The following is a 17718-nucleotide window of genomic DNA, read 5'->3' as shown; positions in this document are numbered from 1 at the left end:
TTCTCTTTCCTAGATTTTCTTCCATTTTCTATTTTTTTCTAACACGATTTTGAGAGTTTCTCAGCCAGTGTTTGATGTCAGGGCTTGGAGTTGTCTGTTGCCATGGATACTGCTTCAGCTACTTGCCCACAGGAGGGAGCCCTCTACCTGTGAAAAGGTAGGCTGGCAGCAGCAATTTTTGTTGTTCTACAAGAGGATGGTGGAGAAGTCAATTACCAATAGAGGCATAAGATGGCTTATTTTCTCATTGTGTGCAACTCTTACTGGTGCAAGTATGGTGTTTGGTTTATTCTATGGACAGAAATAAGAGGCACACTAGACAGTTACACAAATAGTAAGAAAGGCATCTAATGTCTCACTGAACAAATATATCTTCTCATTTTCTCTTACCAGCCTGATCTCTTTGCACTGAAATCTCCATATGAAATAACAATCAAGAGTCCCATGCAGCTAGACATCAGCCAGGACTGTCCTCACGGGAGAGGAACAAATCCAAATGACCGCTTCTGAAAGGAAGTGAGGTTTCAATGGGGCAAAGCGATGGAGTTCCTCAGATAACTGGGGCATCCTGTGAGACTTGCTGAGAAGTATACGAGTCCTCAAAACTAAGGACATTTCAAAACCATCTCTCCACATTCACAATGTTCTTTTGGGACGATTATGCCAAGCTAAAAATAATTTCATTCAAGGCTCAAGAGTGTTTTGTAACCAAGGAGGCCTGAAAATATCCTTTTATAGCTCCAGCACTATCAGTCCCACAGAGCCACCGTCCTTGCTCTGAGACCTGGAGGTTCCAGCAGAAAGAAGAGATGCACTGGCCTCCTTGGGCAGGAATTTCTGCTCACTCATCCATCCCTGGTGACTATGACTAAGCTGATTGTGGGCCTGGGACCTAGAATTTTTTCCCTGGCTACCCACCTTCAACTACCAATAATTATAATTTATGCTAAAGATGATGTTTTAGGTCAAATAGGATGAACAGAGCACTGAGCAGTCAAAGCTGGTGGGCCAAGGAGCACGGGTCTTCTAAGAAAAATGAAGCCTAATGTTCTATATTTCTTAAGGGAAAAAAATTATCTGTCCAAATTAATTGGGAATAAAACTGGCATGAAAATAGGATAGCAACTGAAATTACAACTTACATTGTTTTTAGCTAATTTATCATTTATCAAATGCTTTTATCATAAAGAATATTCATTAAAATCAAAAGATTATTCTCACATAGATAAAATCTAAGCTTCATTATTGGAAAAGAAACCATAGCTTTTCAGAGGACAGAGATTTCAGATGACACATGTCTTTAGCAGTCCTATACTGAGTGCCAAATTTAACTATATAACATTACACCAAGTGTAAGAAAAAGGGACCCTAATGTTTAATTTTAAATATAAATATAAATATAAATGAAGCAAACAAATTAACTTTATTTTCATTCATTCTTTTCCCCTTCAGTAGTGTTCTTAGCCTTCACATGTCATGTCTAGGGTCCAACTTCAAAATACTTCAGTTTTGTCGACGCTGATGCTGGAAATCTTTTGAGTATCTCAAAGTAATTTAAGAGCCAGAAACTAATGATAGAGGCTGAATTCCTCAAAGAAGATTTTAAAGAGAAGAGACTCACAAAAAGAAAAAAAAAAAAAAAGAAAAAGAAAAATAGAAAGGAAGGAAGGAAGGAAGGAAGGTCATTTATTTTCTATTATACTAGCAGGGCTAAGGGAAGAATTTCTTCATAAAAGCAGAATCATTGCAGCTTTTACCACTACTTCCCAGATTTAAAGCCTTTATTGCTTCTAAAACTCAATAAAGGAGTCACAGGTTGATGATTTTTACATCTCTTTTGGTGCTGTCAGTCAGAGAAAAGCAGAAATTTTTTAAATAACCATAATTACAGCATGAAGTTAAATAACAACATTAATTTTGTCCAAAGTAATCCAACAAAAGAATTATGTAGCTAAGGTCTGCATGGAGTTATCAACAAAAGGTCCCATTTTTAGCTAAGTTGTTTTGTGGGGGAAGGATGAAGTATGAGGGCTTCATTAAAACCTCCTAACAATAAAAACAAAAGAAAATCAAACCGCAGATAGATGGCTCCTAAAACACTTCATTCCAAATGCTATGTATAAGCCATCAAAGTAGGAAAACAAAAATACCCCCCAAAACACATTATCTGAAGGGAAACAGCCACTGTGTAACTCACCTACATTTCTGCCTAAAAGAGCTAATATCACACCAGTGCAGTGACAACACACACAAACATTTGGAGATTAAATGAGGAAAACTGTGTCCAGTTTTTGCTCAAGTGTTACAGTTTTATGTGAGCCAATGACCGACCAGTCCACTGCGAAGAGGTGACTGAACTGCCTGCACCAGCACAGAATATCTGTGAACCCAGCCTTGTTTTGGGGTAAAAAAAAGTGTATGTGTAACATATAAATATATACATGCATACCTATATCTGCCCTTTAATTAATCTGTAACTCTTCAATCTTATTTTTATTAGAATCTACATACATGACTTAGATTTGCTAGGTAATTCTGCGACTTTAAACTTCTTAAAACTGCTTTAGATCTATTTGTTTAACATTAGAGTAAAAGGTAAATGTTATAAAATTTTTGCTTGATAGTTTATCCAAAATTTCAAAACTATTTTTAAGCCTGAAACAAATTAAACATTCATTTCCAAAGTCTGGGCTCCGGACGCTGAGTTATGGACTCGGTCTTTCTGTCCTTTCCCACAGGAATCATCAGTTACACATGTGGCTTCTGAAAAGCAAGGTGGGAATCTAAATTACAGCAGGTTTTCTCATTGACCTCTCTTACTCTGCTCGCAGGCTTTGGAAAGATAATTACTCATCTACATAAAAATCCTTTTGCTAGGTTATTTGAAAAACGAGATGTTTACTTCTCTTAGCAGGGGAAATGATTCAGACTTGTTAGCATAATACATAAAAATGCTAAATGAAAAAGTCCTGGCGGTCTGTCTGCACTCTTCCCAACCGATCTGGGATAATCCAAAAGGCCTGTTTAATTGAAAGGGGCATGATATGAAATATAATGACATTTCACTGTAGGACGGTCCAAAGTTTCCATTTATTAAAAAAAAAGGATCTGGGATCTTTATCAGAGGCATGACTGACACCCACCTGCTTATGGGAGGTTTATGGTGGAAATAATTTTCCGTAAGTACATGGTTGCTGCCCCTCCACATGCTTACCCTCTTTCCACTTTAGTAGTATTTCAAGGGCATGTGCATGGCACAGGGTTGGGGGTGGGGGTCCATGCTGTGAACCTTAGTATTTGTTCTTACTCATCAACCCTTCACTTGCATACTCCTCCTTTCTCACCACCTTTGCTTTGGGATATGGGAAGTCTCTGAAGTTCTCTTTGTCCCTGACCGTTCTCACACAAGTCTTGGCATCAAGTCCTCTTTGCTGCATGCACCACCCCATCCCATGCTGGGGGCTGACTGCTGACACTAAAATCTGTAAGTTATCCCAACTCCATCTCCTGGCCACGCTTTGAAGTTGTGCGCTATGAACGCTAACTGCCATTTTCAAGTACAACTCAGATTCAGCAGGTTTCTAATTGTGGCCCGTTTAATCTTTGTGTGCTGGAAGATACGTCATTTATTCTGAGAGCTCTTTTAGACCTAATGAACCCTCCTTCATCAATCTACTGAACCCCGTGTGTATTTCAAGCACAGCTGCTCTTCTCATGTTAGTCTATGGATTTGTTTGCATTTGTGTTTCTCGCTGATCTAGACTGTAAGCTCTTTGAGAACTTATGTGTATTTGCTTTTATATGCCCACTAGCTAGACCTGTACTAGGCATATAATAGACTCTTAATAAATATGTATTGAATAAACAAATCCTCACAACAAGCCAGTAGGGTAAATATTTTCAGCACAATTTAAATTAAGAATCTCACATATGGAAGATGTTAAGTAACTTTTTCCAGTTCTCCATATAGATAAAAAATGGACATTTAAACTTCAGGTAAGTCTGACCCTAATACTTGCACTTTTTTGCATCCTGTTATACACCTTGTGTGACCTCAGACTGTGTTTTCACTATGTACAGAATTGAGTTTATAACGTCAGTGTTTTCATTATTGCTCATTTTAATTTTTAGTCCACATGAAAATTCAAAATAAAAAAACATGATCTCTTAATTAAATAAGAGAAATTTATCCAAATGAGAATAATTTGCTTTGAATTCTCTGAATGAGCAGGATTATTATTTGGATGAGACCAAATTAGACAAATGATAGCAAATACTGAGAATGATAAATTGCAAGTGAGGTGTGCAACACTGTACTTAAAATCAAGACTTCGTGAACCTGATCACACTACTATTGAAAAGAGATCAAAAGGAATGTTGCAATTAGCAGTGGCCAGGAGTATTTTTTCCAGGAGAAATATTCCTAAGGCAGTTACTGTGACTCTGAATCTGTTGTGTTGTTTTGTGTTGATCACTGCTCCTTCTCCCCACCCTTCGAAATATGGCTACAGGGAAATGTTGTTACAACTTATTCAGCTTAGCTGGGATTCATTAAAGGCTAATCGGCCCATGGAATCTATTTTATATGTTTCTGTACCATTTGCTGAATTGGATCTTCTCAAAATAACATTTTAAATATCTGTATCAATAATAACAACAAGTAAACTTCTGAACTTAATAAAAATGTTCAGTGTTCATGTCCCCAAGCATTCATGAAAATCAGCGGAAACAACTTCCCAGGGAACACCATATCAAAAGGAATTTTGTCCGTGTTTTGTGGATCATGGGAAGGGGGGCAAGCTAGTCGGAAAGAAAATAAACAGGATGCTGATCCACGACATATATTTTTGGAAGTGCTCTCCAGTTGAAGCCTTCCTCTTTATATGTGCAGAATGCCTCCTTCACTGAAGACATTCTCCCATAACTCTGCCTTATATGGACCCAGCATTGTAAAGAACATTGTTATCCTGGAAACAATACCCACAAATGCTTACTGGTAAAGATGCTGAGAGCAGATGAATTTTTGACTCCAATTACAGAAAGCTGTATTGAAATAAGGATTTAGCACCATGATATAATCACTGAGCTCTAGTCAAACAAACCTCTCTCTTTCTCCTTCCCTCCCCTTTCCCTCACTTGGCCTTCTCTCTGCCACCCCAGAGATATTAAGCAGCTACTCTATACAGGTAAAATTCACAAAATGAACACACAACCTTTATATGTGTTGTTAAAATCACTAAGCCAAGAAGGAAATAAAAAATGCAGGTCCTTCAATGTGTATATGGAAATAAAATAGGTGGAGGAAGAAAGTGAAAAGCAACTGGGAGAGACAAGAAATGCAATTATATTAAAAAGAAAACAAAATTGGGGCAGATATAGGTTAAAAATGCTAGTTTCCTTTAATGATGATTATACTGGAAATCCATCCCTTCTAAACACTGCTTTCCTAATATTCAGCAAATTTCTGATGCTGTACAATTTTCACACTGAAAATGCTTTTCAGATTCATTAAAACTATTTTATCTCCATGTTCTAATATTGTGATAGACTTTCACCTTAAAATAAATATATATCTGTTTAGCTATCTCCTAATTTTCAATTGTTGAGGAATACATTCTGCTTTTTACTTAAAAAGAAAAAAAAAAGACCTATGGACACAAAAAAGATAATTTTGAATTTCCTTTCATTGTGCTCTAGAGTGATGTTTCCTTGCATGAAAAATTTAGAGTCCATCAATAGATTCTTTATTATTTTCCTGCTTTCTCAACTGTTTTGCAGGCATGGAGTCATCAGCTTTCTCTACTTGCAAAAAAATGTTATTTGTAATTTATGATCTATTTATGGTCACTTTTCAGTCTTTTAAATAACATTAGAAAAAACACATTTAAATCTACATTTGAATCTAAATCAGATGTCATTGCAAAGGAAACTATATGTGGAATTGATTATACACATTAAGCTATTTTAGCAGAAACCAACCAGATCTGCACTGTGCTGTGGTACTGTGAATGCAGCTGTCCATCTCTGCGTTAGCATGCATGGTCTGTCTGAATGCAAATACAAGTATAAGTGAAGAGCTTGAGATCAACTCAAAAAATAAAGTGAAATTAAAGGAGTGATTTGCAGGAGAAGTATTTGAACATAATGTTTTAGGACCAATCTCATTTTTAATAAGGTGAAGAAAATTAAAAAAAAAAAACTACAGAAAAAAACTGTTTTTGCCACGTGATCTCAACACCCAATTCCCTCCATATAAACAAGCTGTGGCAAGGGTGATCGGCCCTAGTATTCTCAGCATGATGCACTTGAGATAAATACTGTCCTGTAATTGGAGGCTGGTTGCAAGACAGAGTCCCCCAACTCTCAGATATACTCATCTGGAATTTAGCCTCCTCTGGAGAGATGAGAAGTGCGGGCAGACTGCCCCTCCTGGGGAGATACTGTAGCCCTTGACTATGAGGAGAGGGAGCTCTGTGTTCTTGGCTGCTCCTGTCTGGATTGGATTTTCTGTCTCACTGTGTGCAAGATGGGGAGAGCTGGGGGGAGAGAGAGAGAAATTTGCAATTCAAACGCTACTGTCTCTTGCAATTCATACTGAGGTATAGTAGATTTTCCTGAGTAAACGCTTCTTCATTTGCTGTATGTCCTGGGGACAATTTCCAAATAATTTTTTACTTTTTAAAATACTTCTCACTCATTATACTTGTTTTGCTGGAGAGTGGTCCACAGAGATCTTCATGCCCAATTCCAGAAGTGGAACTCTACAGCTCATGTAATTTAAGTGTTCAAAATAGAAGGTAGCCTGCAAATTATTTAATCGCTGTATGTCACTGATAGTAGATCAGCTGCCCTAGGAATTTAACAATTGACAAAATTTTAAACCAGTGAAGAAGCAAAAACAATAATCTGGTTCTCAATTCTTTGAAGTTATACAAAACAGAAAATCATGCCCCTTAAAAACTGTAAGTTTGTAAGGAAGATTTTTGTATTGTTAATTGAAATAAACAGTCTTTATTTAGAGAATGACAGAGGGAGAGTCCAATATAGACTAAATATTTAGTCTAAAGATTAACAGGGACATAATCTGATTATTGAGTATACTCAATAATCCCCTACATGATATTCGCTCTCACTCACATTACTATTTTATAATTGCTGTTAATGTTTTTTTTAGTAAGAGAATAATTCTAATTTTGTTTTTTCCAAAGAGAGTTGTTCCTGAAATACAGCAATTTATGAAATGGATTGTTACAAAGAAACACTATGCAACTTGTTTTCAAACATCTCCAAAAGGTCTTCAAGTAGAACGAACAAAAATTTCTGAAAGACAATAAATCTTTTATCAAGAGAAAGATAACACTAACAGCAGTAAAAGTCATTACAGTTGTAAACTCTTGGCTGTGTAAATGGACTAGGCACATGGTAGATAAGTAGAGACATTGATGTAACTCTATGTACAGATTAGTGTTTCTCAACTTAGGGTGACTTTATCTCCTGGGAGATGTTTATCATTTAGGTAGAGTTCAGGAAGGCTACTATATATTCTGCAAAGCACAGAGCATCCCCTCACAACACAAAACAATTGTGACATGGTTGAGAAATCTTGCTATTGGTAATTATGAGTACAAAGCAGAGGTCCCATTATAACACTGCTATACATTTATTCAACTCATATTTATTTCATATGTAGATGGATCAAGCACTGTCCTAGGCTTTTGGAAATTCAGTGGTGAATAAGAATCTGTCATGAAAATTCTCATTAAATTCACAATTTCGTAGAGAAAACCCTGTAGAAAAGCACCTGTGGGGAATCTGAGTAAGAATCGGAGAGAGCAGAACAAAGACTTTAAAGCTCTTCAGTGACTTCTTTCTACTGGAACTTTGATTCAGTTTTATGATCACCTCAGGTCAAGAACTATGAGCTTAAATTCCAATCTTCCATGTCACAAGATATTAAAGAAGAGAAAGCAGTCTCTTTTTGAGCCAAAGTTTTGTTCACTGAACAATGCAAAATTTTTAATCTAGATAGACGATCAGAAGATCAAGCACAGAGAACTTAGTTTCTACATTTAACAAGTAATTTTATTTTCACAATGAATAGAGAAGCATCTTAAGGAGATTTAATGGAGGAAGGGGAATCACATACAGATTTTGGTTCAACAACATGTTAGAAATGAAGTATGATTCTGACAGAGCAAAGGGTTATCAATTTCCCTTAGACCTCTGACCTCATCCTTAGGGATGTATTTAGAAAGAGGGATGAAATAAGAGTTAGTAAGAACAATACAAGCTATTTCTCTGTAATGCCTGTGGACTACTTGGTGGCAGTGTCAGTAGTCTCAGAAATGGGTCTAAGACATTCAGTAGCAGTACAGGTAAGAGCAGCGATTGTACTCAGGTGTAAGTTGTGACAACAGCATGGTTTTAAATTTTTGCCTCTACAACTGATAAAGATACACCTCTGGCAGGTTAGAGAAGGAGATAAGAAAGCCATCGGATGATCTGCAGTAGATGAGGAATTCTGTAATGACTCCAGGATTTAGAGGAGAAATGGAATTTCTATGGAAGAGCTAAGGTAAACAACCAAAATACTCTTTTCCAACTATTATTGTAGTCTTGTTTTACTTCCTGACTCAAGCAGTGTGAGAAACATTTAAAAAAGGTTTTTTTTCCTCCTCCAGTGTATCTCCTTTCAAAAGAACAAACACCCATTTAAAAAAAACAAAAAACTGAGCTTATGACATGAGTGCATTTTGGCACGATTAAATCAGTAATAAAAATTTTCTCCTACAAAGAAAAGGGAAGTCCATTGACTCCTATATTATATCCATTATAACACCAAGAGTGAAAATAGGATAAAAGTAAAAGAATAGCATTTGCCTGCCTGGAGATCATACTCTGTAGATGAGCAAAGATATTACTGTTCCTTTCTTAGAGTTTTTTGCTTTTCAGTCTTGCCAATGTAGGATTGATATTTTCATTAAAAATTACAAGCTTCCTCCCAAATGCACATCAAAAGCAACATTCAGTATCGTTATCATGGATTCTATCACTATGGGCAGCCGTTCTGTATTCCCTAAGCATGCAAGGAACCTGAACCTAGGGTCAGTAGATAAAAGAAAGTATGACAGACCATGTTGTTTTAGATTTTATATTTTCCCTAACAATCTAATAAAATAGAAGATGAATAGGAGAAATTACTAAATGGGTAGCAGAAAAAGAAAATGGTAACAGTAAATCTCTATCACTTTATCAATGGATTTAAACGAAGGGCTTTTAAGAGACTATCTAAAATTTAGATGTGAAATTACAATAATGTGCAAAAATGGGGAGGAGGGAGGGAACATACTCGTTGATTTTTATAAAAAATGAAATTTCAACTGGGGAAGTCCAAATTCATTATATCCTTGGAGAATTGTGTTTTCTAAATATAAATGTGAGGGAAGGAAGCAAAGAAACACTCTTCAAATCTTATGTTTTGCTGATGTGATGGAGGAATAAAACTGAACACATTTTTGTCCTGATCCCAACTAGCTATTATTCCAATAATTGTTTAATGTGACATTAAAAATACATCATTAAAGTAAAGAAAATACTTCTGCACTGTGAGTAGAAAGCACTTACACTGAACACTTAATACTGAAAAAATTACCACTAAGAATAAAATTTACTTCTGGCTGCCTAACTGGAAATATAAAAAGAGAAAGAAAGTCTACTAAAATTTCATTCATGAATGGAAAGTTGCATATTATTTTATGAAGATAGTTCTTCAAATATTTATTCACACTCAATTCTTAGCTAATTTATCTGGGAGAAGTTTTTATAAGGACTATTGGATAATATGAAGGATAATCTTTCATAACCATTTTACAAAAGATGAAGACTTATTTATTTTCTAATTTTTTGTATGAATCACAAAGATAAAGTTAGTCATGTCAACTCATGGTTTATGGAAGCTATTTCTAAGTTGTACAAAAATGTATCTGAGGCATGAACTTTCTGGTTTTCCATTCCCAAGGTAAATGGAGAATGAATTCATGATAAATAATGGATCTGACATAAAATTCAGATACGTAGGACTGCGAATGATTAACATGTCTTTCAGCACTAATATTCCTTACATCAATTGCCTTAGTCAAATTTTTTAGGGTTAAATTATGACAAAATTTTGAAACTGACATGTTTGCTAATGACCTGAAGTAGAGATTCCTTATTAATTGATTGAAAACAGAGTCACATGGTGCAGGTGATACCACCAATTTTTTTTTTTTTGAAGAATCTAAATGTTTGGCTCCTAATTTTGCAGGGAGTGCCAAGCCTTTTCTAACAGCTGTAATTCTGTTTCAGTACGCATGCAAGTTGAACTCACGAAATTGTGAATTACATAGCAGGGATGAGATGAACTTATTTGCAAAGATTTTGAGACATAGTCTCTGGACTGATTCTTAAAACTGCCACTTAATGATTAGTTTTTATTGTATTGAACAACTAGAGTGAGTATCTTAGCTTGGAATCCCTTAAAATGGACCCAGAAACAAGTACTCAGGTACAGTTGTGAGAAAACATGACATGCGAAAGAAGGAAGGAGTAAAAGCTCATACAAGGGTGCATTATCAAGGTCATTGCTATAGGCTTTAACTCTAAATTCCCTCTGGACATTTGAAGAGTCAGAACACCTCCCAGAATGGTCCATTTAAAATTAGAGATGCTGAAATTCTTATGCAAAGCCCCTGTTACCCATTGTTTGAGGACTGCCTCCCAGGGGCATCTTCACCTGTGTATTTCTAGGCAACTTCTATGGCCAAATCCAGCCAGTTTTTGCAAGGGTAGCCTGCTGGAAGATGCAGGGTGCTTAAATTTGCACAACAGCAGTTCAAGATGAGCAGATTAAAAACAGAGATGGGTAGAGTAATGTGATGCAGGCAAGAGAGGCATGTTCACAGTGAGTTTTGGAGATAACATATATAAGCTAGCTTTTTTTTTTCCAATCATCCCAACTGGATGCTAATCAGTACCTGCTGAACAGGAAGGCTTGTGGGTATTTGTCTGCTTTGATACTATTCCTTTTAATAGTTGCAAATGTTTTTGAAGGTCCTGAAATGTGATACTAAGATGAAGTCACCAGTGTGAACAAAAAATTTTGCCAGTCATATCAGTAAACAAAGAATGCTGTGGCCATCAAGTCATCAGCTGCTACTTCCATGCCCTCCCCCCGCCCTCCCAGTGAGCAGAAGGAACTGAGGATGCAGACAGGTGGGCAGCCCAGCCTCTGCCGCCACCCGCAACGGTGCCCCCAAGGGAACTCAGGATGGGAAAGAGCAGGATGCTGGCCCTAGATGGCTAAGGTGCACATGAAAGGAATGCTTTCAGTGAGCCCAGAGCTTTGCACCTTCCTGTACATAGAAAAGCACTAAATTCCTTAACTTGAGATACCTGGTTTTTGTTAATTAACAGTCATCTTTCGATGTTCCAACTACCTGGTCTTTGTTGCAAAAACTCGTATATCTTGGCTTCTCCCTTGCCACTTTGGAGCAGTCCCTCAGAAAGCTCCGAGAAGCTGTCAGCCCAGGCATAAATCCTCAGAAATGTCGACTAAAGAAAACATAACTTACATATGTGTATATTATAGACATGTATATGTGTGCATATATACACAATGACACAACTATTCTCTTAGAAGTATTTATATGTCATCCTGTTACCTAAATATGGGTTTCCAATACAAAGTTACCAAATTAATCCCTGTCCTAGATTTAGCAATCGGTCACAACATCATGCAAACAGCTCCTCTGGGACTTTGTCACCTAAAGCATGCAAAATATATTAAATTGATTAGATGAAAAGAAAAGTTGCCATGGCCACTCATGAGGATAGCAGGTCAGGAAAACTGGATTCGGAGAACAGAGACCAAGCAGTAGAAGGTAATCTATTACGTGGGTTCCACTGACAGCTAAGTGTCTGCGGGTGTGCTTCTCAGCCCTTGGACTCTTCTGCTGGAAATGGACTCCCTCAAACCTGTTTTGTTCTCTGTAGAGCAGGCACTACTGGTCTCTTTCCACACTGCAACTTTTCAATGTGTCTTGGGTCTGGGCTGAGCATTCACGTGAAATTCATGAACTCAACCTTTATGGAATCATCTAATGCTGCAATTGGAAGGAATTTTAGAGGTCAGCAAATCTAGTCCTTCTATGATGTGATGCATCATTTACTATTTATTGACTGTTTGCCTGCAAGCAAATACCCTAAGGATGTTCTCTCTGGCCGTCTTTCTGGGATCCAAGAAACAGTTTCCCATCTGAGGGCCATAGTAAGACTATATGAAAAGAAAACTTGATGGCCATATTGCTGATGTTTAAATCCTGGCTCTGAATTCATGTCTGTGTGATTTTGGACAAGTTAATTGCTCTGTGCCTCAGTGTCCGTATCTGTAAAAAGAGATTTTAATAATACCCAAGTCATAGAGATGCAGATAGAGATTAAAGGTTTCTTACACTGTTTCTTGGCACTCTGTAATGCTCAATGAATTTAAATTACTATTTTCATCAAACTCTGCCCAACTTAATACTTCCTCTTTCTCACAGCTGTCTCTCCTAGCAAGCACTCAGTATTCTTTTATATCATCTCACCCAGGAAAAAAGAGGATATTAATAAATGCTTGCTCTCCTTTGCCTACTGTTTAGGAAAAATATAAAAGGTATCTTATCAGTTAAAGCTGGCTTGCTGGAAGTCGTATATGACCATAGAACAACTTTATCTGTGAACCCCAGAGATCAGTATGTTGTAATACAGCACACCTCAGAGGCACTCCACATTATCATTATCTAAGACTTTAAATAATTTTATCATCACTTCCAATTTTTATATGTTCTACAACGCTGCAAATTTGTGTAAATGGTGAAATTCTAACATAGAATCAATGAACCTGACATTATACAATTGCACGCCACTTTAAATGGAGCTGTTTTAGTTAAAATAGGAAGCCAGCAGGAGCAGGTACCATCTATATTTCATTCATTGCTATGTAAAGCGTAGAGTATTTGTGCACGGTAGGTTCTAAATAAATATAGTTGATTGAGTGATCTATTTAGTTATTAAGAGATAAAACATAACATTTGTAATAATTAAACATTAATAGAATCAGTAAATGTACATTTTACTAAAGCAAGAGAACTGACACAAGCAGGATAAATTGCTACTGCCACCAGAATGCAGATACTACGAAAGCCGATGCATTCCTAAAAATAACCATATTAAAGTTTTAGTGGGAAAATCATGCTTAATACTCGCTACACATGGTGTTTGCTAAATACTGTGCATGTTTTAATTTCTAACTAGTTTATGTCTTCTTAGTGAGTACCCACATGCTGTGTATTTTCTAAGCTATACATTTTTAACAATGGCTATATGAACATCAACATATCTTCAGCTAACAGCAAATGGAATATTTTTTCAATATTCTCATCTTAATGACAGCTTCCAGTATACATACTTATTTGATCATGTGAATTTTGTCCTTTCTTTGGTGGATATGATGTATCACATTGATTGATTTGCATATGTTGAAACATCCTTGTGTCCCTGGGATGAATCCAACTTGATCATCGTGTATGATCTTTTACACGTGTTGTTGGAATTTGTTTACTAATATTTTGTTGAGAAGTTTTGCATCTATGTTCATCACGATATTGGCCTGTAATTTTCTTTTTTGGCAGTATCTTTGGATTTGGTGTCAAGTAATGGTGGCTTCAGAGAATGAGTTTGGGAGAGTTCCCTCTTCTTCAGTCTTTTGGTAGAGTTTGAGAAAGATCGGTATGAGTTCTTTCTATTTGAAACTTAACCAAGAGACAGATTCTATTTGTCTATCATACAAAGTTGAGTAAATTATTTTAACTTTTTTGAACAGCTCAATTTTCTCCTCAATGTCTTAAACTCAAAACTGGCCTGGTTAGAAGTTTTTACAGTGAGTTACTTATAGAGACATAGCAACTTTTATTCTCTATAAATGATTAACTGACAGATTTCTTTATCCATGCTTCTTTTAAAATTTTACTCTTTTATTATACTTACATAGTTCAGTGTGCTAAAGTATCCTTGCATAATTCAAGAACTTACCATAATACGAGAGACCATAAATCAGGATTACACAACTTTATGTTGTTTATAAATATAAAATTCTTGGTTGTTTTCACATTAATATATTTATACATTCACTATTCTATTTGATTATGATAAACATTATACAGTGAAAGAGATATAGATACATATTTAATCTGTACAAATATATACATGCAAAACCCACAGATGCGATTTCTTTCTTAGAACCAAAGAAGACAACATTTACGAAAACCTTGAATTCTGTTTCTTTTAAATAAAATAGACCTGAATTGTTATTGCTTTCTCTGAGTCTACATTTTCCTAGATGCATTTTACTCCTCTGGTTCATTCTGACCTAATAACTTCTTTACGAGCCCCCAGTAATTCTGCCACTTCACGTGGTCTGTATCCACAGGGTCATAATTCTTCTATCACATTCTTACTCTGTCCTCTTCTATCTTAATTTCTCTTCATATTTCTTTGAGTTTTAATTGGAATACTCAATCTCATTACTTGGAGGTATAAGAAAAATATCATATTTGTATATTCTCTAATTTATACTGTGAGTTTTTCAAGAACAGCCTCTTTCATAGACTTCTTTGTACTCAGCCTTGTCATCATATCAACGCCCAGGAACTGTAATGTAGGTGGTGCAGAAATTCTATGTGAGAGATGATGGCATCCTGTATACAATTCTACTGGGATTATTCTGACCTTTCAAAACTATGTTTCTATTCTTTGTTTTTGAAGGATGAAAATAATACATATTATAATCATTGTAATTTTTAACATAAAACCTATATAAAGGAGAAAGTAAAATTCATCAATAGTCCCCTTCAAGCTCCTCACTTCCCAAGACAGTTAAGTTTAATAGTTTGAAATAAAATTCTTCCAGATATTTTTTTCCCACCTAAAATAATTTTATACAGAAATTTGTTTTACACAGTGTGTGAGCCTGGGTTGGGGTGAAGGATCCTTGGGTGATCAGTTTAGCTGTCTGCTCTTTCCTGCAGTAAGAACTATGCTCTTGGCTACTGTGTCCTCCCTGCCTCCCTGAGCCCAAGCCGGGATGCCAGATACAAAGGGCTGGCATGGAGAAAGGCTTAGATGCTATCCTAAGCTGAACACAGGTGAGGAGTGTTGCATAATCAAAGCCTAAGTAAATATAGGTAATAAGACACTTGCATTGACTAAATCTTGCAAGAAAAAGTATTTACATTTCTCTTTGGTATTTTAGTTTCTCAGAAAGGAAATGCACAATGATTAGTTTTGTTAGAGCAGGCAGATAGCTAGATATGAGTAGAGAATGGGGGACACAGACCAAATGGCAGGAATTGGGCAGAAAGGAGGGGCACAGGCCAAATGCAGGAAACCACACATCATGTGAGCAGCAGGGGTCCTTGGGCAGAGGAAGAAATGCAGGAACCTTGGGGCTGGTAAGGGATCATGCCTTTTGGGATGACAAGTGGCCTGGAGAAGAACAAAGGTGAGAAAAGGCAAGAATTTCTAGTGTCCTAATGTAACCTTTTGCTCATTATGCCCTCATTTCAATAAAATTAGCCTTGCAGATCAGAAGTACCCATCATGCACTGTTGCCATGACACTTTCAATCCAGACTAAATAAGGACAAAAATCCCTCCTCCCTATGGGAAGGTGGAGTTGGGATGATAATCAGGGAATACTACCCTCAAACCCGTTCCTCCCCTATGAATATTCCGCCCATTCATTTTTACACCCTATGTAACTAACTTGCTAAAGAAACTCAGGGCAGCCGCTCACCTGAGCCTGCCCGCTCTCCCCTGAGAGTGTACTATCCATCCTTTAATAAATCCTCACTTTACCTTTTTTAACCTCTAAGTCTTGTCTCTGAATTCTTTCTGGGATGGGATAAGAACCTGGAACACCAGTTGCATCTATTGGCAACATCTTAAAATAAGAGTTTCCTATCCTGAGAGAATATCAAATTGTCCTTATATGTAGACCATTAAGAGTATTTTATTTGTCACATACATATATTTTTTTCATGATTTTTCCCTATCAAGACCTCTTCAACAAAGTCTTGATTTTAATATAATAATAGTACATACACTGAATACCATGTAGATTTTTAAATATACTGCTCTAGTTTCAAAATCAATTACTGGTTTTATTAAAGTAATTTCAGTTAATTATACAGCAACTGTGCTGATCATTTAAAGTCTTTATAGCTCAAATATTAGCAATCATTAACTTCTTTACACAGACTAGCTGTCCAATTTTATATAATTTACATGCATATTTGACTCACTAACATCTTTGCAATATTGAAGTTCATTTTTAATATAAAATGGAAAAAGTCATTAAATTTTTAAAAGCCTATAACATTTTCAAGAAATGCTTAAACCACTACTTAAAGGGAAGAAAGCTATTTACTCTATACCTCTAATTTCCATAGTAAATAATTTTAAATGTGAAATTTATTATCTGAATACAAGATGTTCCCTGAATATGTGCTGAAATACAACATGTATTTTGTACTTTGGTTTCCCTGATATTAAATATTTGTGTTTTAACTGTGCTGCTTTGTTGAATACTATTTATATCCTAGTGCATGGCAGATATTAGAAAGAAGTCTTTGAAATGACTTTAGGTATAACCTTTAGAACAATGCACAAAAGAGAAAAATATTTAAATAAATTTTGGAATGAAAAATCCTCATTTTTCTAGTATCATTTTACTTGAATATATTCACAATGACAATTGTGTCTGCTAAAAACATTTTGTAATTTATAAAGAGAAAGTAATATACTTTTACCAAAAAGCACATTAAATGTCTCCTTAAAAAAATTTCATTAAAAACTCATATATTAAAACTCTTTACTCAAGATACATTCCTATACTAATAATTAAAAAGATTTGATCCTGCAACATCTAAAATCTAATATTTCCTGGTTATTCTCAAAACCTATTTGCGGAAGTTCTAGGGTCTAAGAATTCAGTATTAACATTTTCCTCTGCAGCCCTCGCATTTTCCAGCCTTTCTCTTTATCCCTACCTAGACATATCTAATAAGACAAAGTTAACTTCCTGCACCATCTACCCAAACAGATTGGTTTCATTCTGGAAGTCCCATTAACGTATAGAGCGGGAAACCCACATAGTATAACTCATGAAATACTGAGCTTCACTGAATTCCTACAAAGGGTCTTCTTTGGAAACACGTATCAAGAATCGTAGTTACTCATATTATTTCAAGAAAATAAAACACAAAGTAAAATATTTGTCAAACTGCTTGATGTGTATTACCTTGTCTTTACCATGAGGGTTAAAGCCACAATACAGATTAAGAATTAACTCAGTTTCAAAACAAAACAAACAAAAAAAATTCTGAATCCAACAAGTGTAAAATGACTTAGTGAAAACCACATGATACTTTAAAGCAGAGAATGAAATCAAATCCTAGTTCTGCTTTATCCTAAAGCTTACATTCTTTTTGAGATGCTATAGTACTTTCCAAAAATAGGCTAAAAATCATTTAGCCTAAAGACGATTCATCACATACATTTTACAGATGACCACATTTATGATGTTTGTTGACTTCTTTTTAACTCTTAGTCTTTTTTCCCTTTGGTCCCACTCTGGACA

At 35.9% G+C, this 17718-nt stretch overlaps 1 long non-coding RNA gene across 3 annotated transcripts in view; it reads right to left on the bottom strand.

Moving 5' to 3' along the window:
• Positions 1-17718, bottom strand: part of LOC141577564 (uncharacterized) — a 541558-nt gene that overhangs the window by 177907 nt on the left and 345933 nt on the right. The gene's annotated exons all lie outside the window — the stretch shown is intronic.

Source organism: Camelus bactrianus, chromosome 4 (genome assembly GCF_048773025.1).
Source record: "Camelus bactrianus isolate YW-2024 breed Bactrian camel chromosome 4, ASM4877302v1, whole genome shotgun sequence".
In the NCBI taxonomy this organism is placed as follows: domain Eukaryota; kingdom Metazoa; phylum Chordata; class Mammalia; order Artiodactyla; family Camelidae; genus Camelus; species Camelus bactrianus.
Note: the sequence above shows the minus strand (reverse complement) of the source record. Positions and strands in the feature narration are given on the sequence as shown.